The sequence below is a fragment of the Heterocephalus glaber genome, unplaced genomic scaffold, assembly GCF_053883595.1.
Source record: "Heterocephalus glaber isolate CG9 unplaced genomic scaffold, H.glaber_assembly_v1.0 deba00001497, whole genome shotgun sequence".
Taxonomy (NCBI): domain Eukaryota; kingdom Metazoa; phylum Chordata; class Mammalia; order Rodentia; family Bathyergidae; genus Heterocephalus; species Heterocephalus glaber.
Genome location: NW_028258320.1, coordinates 633,171 through 641,040, shown reverse-complemented (window position 1 = coordinate 641,040; position 7,870 = coordinate 633,171).

Here is a 7,870-nt window from a genome sequence, read left to right as displayed (position 1 = left end):
AAAATGAAAATAGAAGCAAAACAGGCCATGGATTTAGCTCAGTGGTTTCGCCGCCTGCCTTGCAAGTACAAGGTCCCGAGTTCGATCCCCGGTACCAAAAAAAAAGCAAAGCAAAACAAAACAAAAGGATTCAAATAGCAAGTATAATATGCTACCAGTGAGGTCCAAGAAGGGAAGGGAGGCTCCTCCAAGCACGCAAGTGTGAAATTCAGAGATAAAACAGCTCAGAGAGGTTATTTTACAGGGCTGGAAGGGGGAGGGGACCAATCCCTAATCCCTGTGCTGTTTTCATTGGTATCGCTCCCAGCAAACAAAGAAGGGTTTCTGTGGGTGTTCACATTTCCTGTGGGCTGCTGCTGCTCTTGGCGCCCGGAGTCCTCCTAGGTGAAGCGGGCCTTTCGTTCCAACAGCTAAGAAGAAACTGAATTATTGGAAGTGGGCGGGAGGCCGGGCAGTCTCGTGAGCTGTGTCGGGGTGTCGGGGCCGCTGATGACCGCACGGCCAACAGACCTGGGCTCGCTGGTCTCTGCGGAGGGTGGACGGTTGTGGGAGAAGTGGGGTGCGTGGGGTTGGGGGCACAGCGGGGTGTGGATTAAAAGCGGGGCATGGGCCGGGGATTTAGCTCAGTGGTTTCGCCGCCTGCTGCGCAAGTAGAAGACCCGAGTTCGATCCCCAGTACCAAAAAAAAAAAAAAAAAGCGGGGCAGCTGTGAGCCGGAGTGTTTGCCTGGGCCCCTGAAGCCCCAAGACCACCCCAGGCTCAGAGTCGCCCTGCACTGAGGGGCAGGAGAGGCCCTGCAGGCTTCTTCCTTGGGGAAGCAGAGCCCCGATGCCAGAGGCTCCAGCAGCAGAGTCTGTGGCCAGTGAGGCCAGCAGTGTCCAGCCAGGAGGGGTCTCATCTGACACAGGAGCAGGGAGCGTGCCAGGTCCACCCTTTTGACATGAAGGAGGCACACAGGGGACCCGGCACCTGCAGACGCCCAGACCTGCCCCCACCCCATCGGGGGGCTGTACACAGTGCTGCTTTAGGGCTCAGATCACACCTGCTTGAGGGGCACAACTGGAAAGTTATTTACCGTCTCCATGGCTTAGTCTTCACGTCTAAGGAATGGAAAAATAACGCTACCACTCTCACAGGGGCTGCGTGCCCAGTCAGGGTGTGCGAAGCATCCATCGCGGTTGCTCTCTAGTATTTATCACCTTTGTAAATTCAGCAGCTCAAGCCTTGACGGAGGGATGAGCACTGGGGGCTGCCGCTCCTCACCACCCGCCCCCCAGGGCAGCGCAGGCTGCACTCGGGGCCCCAGGGAAGGGGACACAGCTGTGCTCTTTCTGAGACCGGGCAGCTCCTCTGAACCCCCGGGGGAAGACACCACGCCGTGACGCAGCGGGCTCCCAATGTGTGAATATTTGCTGAGTGCATAAATGCGGCTGCTGCTCCCTGTAACAGCAGGGCCACCTAGCTCTCCTACAGTGGGGACACTTTACACGTGGGCCAGATGAAAGCAAACTCCCAAAAGCAAACCAGTGTTGAAAATCATTGACAGAAAGATAGAGAAATGTGTGTGGTGCAATCTTAGAAAAACAAAAGAAAGCAAAATGGTGCTGTTTTAAAACTGATAGCTTTTTGGTTTTTTTGTTTTGTTTTTGAGACGGGGTCTTGCTATGTAGTTCAGGCTGACTTTGAACTCATTATGTAGCCCAGGCTGGTCTTGATTTGCAGCAATCCTCCTGCCTCAGCCTCCTGAATGCTGGGATTACAGGCATGCACCACCAAGCCCAGGCTAAAACTGGTAGTATTTTATTTATTTTATTATTTTTTGGTAGCATTTTAGAATCAAGGAAATAACATACAAAATTGGTGCGCATGTAGAGAGGGACTGTACAATGGAAACCGTTGTGAAGTAGGACTGGGAATTCTCTCTTTTTCACAGTGATATTTACTGGTATATTGACATCTTTTAAAGTTTTCTTTTTGTTGTTGTTTTGTATTTTGTTACTGTTTTGTTTTGTTTTTGAGACAGGGTCTTGCTTTGTAGTCCAGGCTGACCTTAAACTCACTATATAGCCCACGTTGATCTCAAACTTTTGGCAATCCTCCTGCCTTAGCCTCCCGAGTGCTGGGATTATAGGCAAGCACCACCAGCTCAAATTTTCCTTTAAATAGAGTTTAAACTGTTTTCAGGGGACAGTCAGTGGTTCAGAAGGAGTTTGCTAATACCAGGAAGCAGATAATCAGCGAAGTTATAACCCTGGGAAAATCATCACTTCTGCAGCTTGGTTGAGCTTAAATCATTGACATAGCAAAGGCCCAGCCCTAAAGTGAGTTGTGTCACAAGGAAAGAGCCCTGTCCCTTGGCCACTCTTCCAGCTATTGTTCAGGCCTGAATTACTTAGCTCTCCAGGCCATGGCTGAGTGGAGATGCTGGTAAGGCCTGGCGCCCGCTGCCCAGATGGCCAGGCCGTCAAATACACTGAGCGTGCTTCCAGAATTCAGGGCAGCCCTGGCCTGCGCCCTGTGGATAAAGTCTTACTGATCAAATGAACACAAGCCGGAAATATTGCAGGGAAGCTTGAGATAAGTCTGCAGAGTCACCACACAAGCCTCCATATTACAGGCACTGAAGAGTCCAGTGTGGTGAGTCCCATCAGTTTATAGCCTGATTCCCATTCCTCCTCCTTCCTGATCCTTCCTGATTAACAAACCCTAATCATGTTTACCTTCTGTCATCCAGACAGCACACAGGCTCTTTCTAGATTTACACTGTGATATCCTCAGCTTTGTATGGTTTCCTACCTGTGATTTTGCCTCATGGTCACAAAACTGTTGCCGCAGCCCCAAAAGACAAAACACATTCATATTTTAGATAGTAAGAAGCAAAAAGGGCTACGAGCACTTTCCTCTTCCACTGCCTCTTGTGACTGTCCATCACAGCAGGAAACAAGAGCTTTCCCAGGAAATCAATCACACGAATTTCCTGACTATTTTTGCAGCCCTATGACAGAGGTATTACCAGTCTCTGTTTTACATATGAAGAAATTAAATCCAGCGTCCTTAAGCACCTTGCCTGTCTTGTTCTTTACTAGCTGGCGAGCGATGCAACTGATGCTTTGATCCCCAGCGCAGAGCTGAGATCTTTATTTCCACGGCGATGGAACCGAAGCCCAGAGACAGGGCTAACCTGCTCACGGCACACAGCAAGCCCAGCTCAGAGTCCCCAGCCCAGGACTTGGTTCTTCCTGTCACACTGGGCAGTCTGTCTGGACACTTCCCATTAACCTACTGATCCATGGAAAAACAAAATGCCAAAGTTGGGATCCTGTCAATGATTTGTTTTTTTTTTTTTTTTTAAATTGTTCTTGACTTAAGGCTTAGCAAAAATGAGAACAAGTAGATTTCTTTTTTTTTTTTTTTGGTACCTGAGATTGAACTTGGGACCTTGCACTTGTGAGGTAGGCACTGGAACCACTGAGCTAAATCCCTGGCCTTATCTTTTCTGGAAGTCAAAATTTGGTTATAGGGCCAGGGATGTAGCTTAGTGGTGCCGCTGCCTGCCTCACAAGCACAAGTTCCCAAGTTTGATTCCTGGTACCAAAAAAAAAAAAAAAAAAGTTGGTGATAACTTGGTTCAAACTCTTCCCCACCTCCCTGGAAACTCTAGTCTGTTCTCCAGGGAGGCACAGAAGGAACCCGATGGCCACGCCTCTGACAAGTGCCAGCGCCAGCCCCAGGCCCAGAAATCTTGCTCCCTTGCATCTTGGCTAACAGGAGCCTCCGGAGTCTCTTGGTACAGTAGACAGCGAGCAGCTTCTACCTCCTGCTAGCTGTGGCCCTTGGTGGAAAGGAAGCAGAGCAATGCACGGTAGCACCCGAGACATGGGACTCTGTCGCTGTTTTACCCCACTGGGCTTCTCCAGGGCATAGGTGCAGCCATCGTCCATGGCCCACTTATATTAGCCAGTGAGAGGCGCAGGGGAGGGGTCCTGAGCTTTTCCTGGAACAGAGACGCAGTAAGGTGAAAACGGGTGGTAGAATGGGGAACAGGTTTAGCATCCCAAAGGAAACAAGTTAAGATCCCTCCCCACCCCTTCATTCTTGCTTTCTTTGTGCTGTCCTCAGCAGATGTTATCTTGGTTTAGGAGCTCCAGGGTTAGGGGATGGTGCCCACCCAGCTGGGAGGCCTGCAGCCTTCAGCCAAGATTTCCCTATTCCTTTTTTCTTTGGTACCGGGGATTGAACTCGGGTCCTCAGCTTTCGAGGCAGGTGGTGGAACCACTGAGCTAAATCCTCGGCTAGACTTCCCTGTTCCTGAAGCGAGTAGATGTGGACGTCAGCCTTGTGGCTGTGGGGCCTGTCGTCTGGCTCCCACCTACCTATGCACAGCCTGGCTGGTCCCCGACACTGAACCTGGGACCAGTTGGGAAATGCTATTTTCAATTCTCATGAGAAATCACACAGGTTTTTGATAGGATAGCATAGATCTGACCTCCGAATGGGGGATATAAAGACAGTACCTGTCAACTTCATGGCTGGTGTGAGTCTGTTCTCCCCCTGCGGGACGTACTTCTTTTCCTACCTTTAATAAATATAAAACCTCACCAAAAAAAAAAAAAAAAATTCCCCCCTAAACAAATTTAGTTAAGTGTTGCCAGGCATGGTGGAGCACGCCTGTAATCCAGCACTTGGGAGGCTGATGCAGGAGGCGGGCAAGTTTGAGTCCAGCCTGGGCAACCTGGCAACATGGAGAGACCCTGTCTCAAAATACAAAATAAGAGAAGAGCGGAGGGTGTAGCCCAGTGCAGAGGGGAAAGGTTTGCTTAAATTGAAAACTCATTTTGGTGCGGCGGCCCGCCCATAAGATATGTACAGAACAAAGCCGAAGGAGGTGCTCTTGAATCCAGGGGGGCTTGAGTTTGGGCCTTGTCACTGCTGCCGCTGGGTGTGGCCCTGTATCTGACGCAGCGATGGGATGGGATGTGTGTCCCGTGCAGAGCGCCCGGGGCAGTGCTGCCCCCAGTGAGCACATCCCACTGGAGCCTCAGAGCTCGCTGGACCCTCGACCTCTTCTGCAGAGACGTTGTCTAAGAGTTCAGCATGGCTTAGATGACACATTTTCTCTCTCTCTCCCTCTTTTTTTTTTCTTCCCGTAGTGGGGGTTGAAACCAGAGTTTTCCCACTGAGCTACAGCCCCAGCCCCTTTGTATTCTTTGTTTTCAATCAGGGTCTCAATAAGTCACTAAGTTCCCTGGGCTGGGCTCAAACTTGGGATCCTCTTGCCTCAGCCTCCCAGAGGGCTGGGATTACAAGCCGGAACGACCGTTCCCAGCTCCTCTACTTCTTTTAAAGCAAATGGCTGCACGAGAGCAGAGTGGGGCAGCGTGGCTATAAGTAGCAGACAAGTAGGAGAGCTGGGTTCAAGTCCTGACTCCCAACAGCACCTGGCGCCCTTCTGCTCCTGGAGCCGGGCTCCCTGCTCGTAAGAGGCAGGGGTTGGATGGAGTGATCAGCTAGGTCACCCCTGGCTTCCGACATCTGGAGAGATTGCTGGCCATCCAGACTGCTGCTTGGAAGCCTTCGGGAACCGAGACTGGCTGGAAACAATTTGGTTGGCAAAGGTTGGGAATCCTGTAACCTGGGCTTGTGAATGAAGAACTCTCCCAGGATCACCTTCCGGAGCAGGAAGAGCCACCCAGACTCCTCCTGCAGAAGCCCAGTGCTCCACATCCTCCTCCTCCTCCCAGCCTGCCTGCCTCCCCCTCCCCCAGCCCCTGGTGCACAAGGCCGCTTCCTCCTCTTTCTTCCTGCATCCTGGGGCAGACTTGCTCTCAGGTCCCTCTCAACCCTCAGAAAGAGATGCACCCCTAGAATGTGCACCTACTGTGTGCCAGGCTATCTCCAGAGCAGGACAGAGCAGGGGCCAGACGTGGTGGGCTGATGCGGGCAGAGCAGACAGGTGAGCAAAGGAAGAGAGGAAAATACTCAGGGGAGCAGGGGAAGCAACCTAGGGCTGGGCTTCACTGGGCTGGGGTCGTGCCAAGTGAATACAAACCAGCACTCTCGAGAGCCGGTGTAGAGGAGACCGGAGCTGTGTCACCATGGAGTCCAGGCTGAAAGGGAGGAGAGAGCCCTGGGAAGGGTGGGGAAAGGAGGTGAAGCCAGTGGACACTGGCCCCAGGGAAGAAGGCTCAAAGGGATGCGCTGGGAAGAGGCTAATGGTGACATCGTTGGAGGACTCAGCTTGACCCAGGGACTGAGTAGCCAAGGCAGGGAGACAGAGAGCCCTGGGGGACAGGCAGGAAGGACTGGAGAGCCAAGGCATCCTGGGGCGGCCAGCGGATGGAGAGGCGCTAGGTGTCCAGGCAGGAGGAGCTGGGGGAGGACAGAGAGGTGGACACGGAAGCCATGGGGACTTCAGAGTGGCACTGGGCCAGCGTGGGGACCCCCAGCCCTGGGGAGTCTGTGAAGACAGAGTTCCTAGGACAGCACCTTGCCAGGGCTCCACAGGGTGCTCTGAGGACCAAAGGAGATGGCAAAGCATTGGGAAACTGCACAGCCCGCTGTGCTAAGTGACCTCCTACTGTGTGCTGGGCGCACAGGAAGACTCCACCCGCCCCTCCAGAGCAGCCCCGGAAGACAGGGCCTGTGCCCAGTAGCTGAGAGTGTGGATAAGGGAACACAGTGGAGGGGCCAGGTTGCAGAAGGAAGAAGTATTCTTAGGGCTAAGGCTGCACAGATTTGGGACAATAGTGGGAAGGGCACTGTGTGCTTTGGGTCCCCTCCCAGAGCGTCTACTGACAGATGTGCCTGCAGAACAGCCTGGAACGGAACAAGGTCGGAAGGAAGCTCCCAGGTCAGCCACTGCATGAAGCCTGGGTTGGACATGTGGGCCATGAAGCAGGCAGGAGAAGGAAAATTTGCCGGGAGCTGACAGGGAAAGATGGCAAGAGACACTAAGCAAAGAAAAAGGCCCTTTCGGGCCGGGGATTTAGCTCAGTGGTTTTGCCACCTGCTTTGCAAGCGCAAGGACCCGAGTTCGATCCCTGGTACCAAAAAAAAAAAAGAAAAAGGGCCGCGTGTGAAATAGCACATATAAAACAATGGCATTTTTTTTTTTGGTCCAAAAAATTGGAGGAGAATACCTATAGAATATACTTATTTATATATCCACAGAATATTCTAAAACTAGTTATGAGAAACTAGTGCACTTAGCTGTCGCTAGGAAGGAAAAACTGGGAACTGAGAGTAGAGCAAGGAATGCCACCATCTGTCCCTTGTGCCCTTTGATTCGGGGACCACATGGAAGTTATACATGTCTGAGAAAGAGAGGTGGAGACAGAGAGGCAGAGAGATCAAAGAAAGAGGAGGAGGGAGGGGAAGACTGATGGCTCTAGGGTCAGAGAGACTTAAGAATTCCGGCCTCACCACCTCCCCAGCTGCATGACCTTGTCCAGCTGCTCCGCCTCTCTGAGCGTAGAGTGATGTCACAAGGGCTGGCCCGGCGGGAGAGTCAAGCCCTTGGCTGGCATGGGCCCTCCCACTGTGTGACCAGCCAGGGATTCCCACTGTGCACAGCAGCCCCCAACTTCCTGCAGGGCATGGACAGCTCACCCCGTTTGCCACATCTGATGTCCCTGGCACCCAACCGGGAATGCTCACACCTGCAGGTCAAGAATGATTTCCATGGGTCAGTCTGGAAATGTGAAAATCGGTCCAGAGGAAGTCTCCGAGCACTGGAGGGTATGTGGACGGTTACAACCACTTTGGAAAGCGGTTTGCCACTGTCTCCTGAAGCTGACGGTGTGCGGTCGTCCCTCGGACCCCAGAGAAATTCATACCTGCCTGGGAGAGGCAGTTTAGAACTCACACTGGT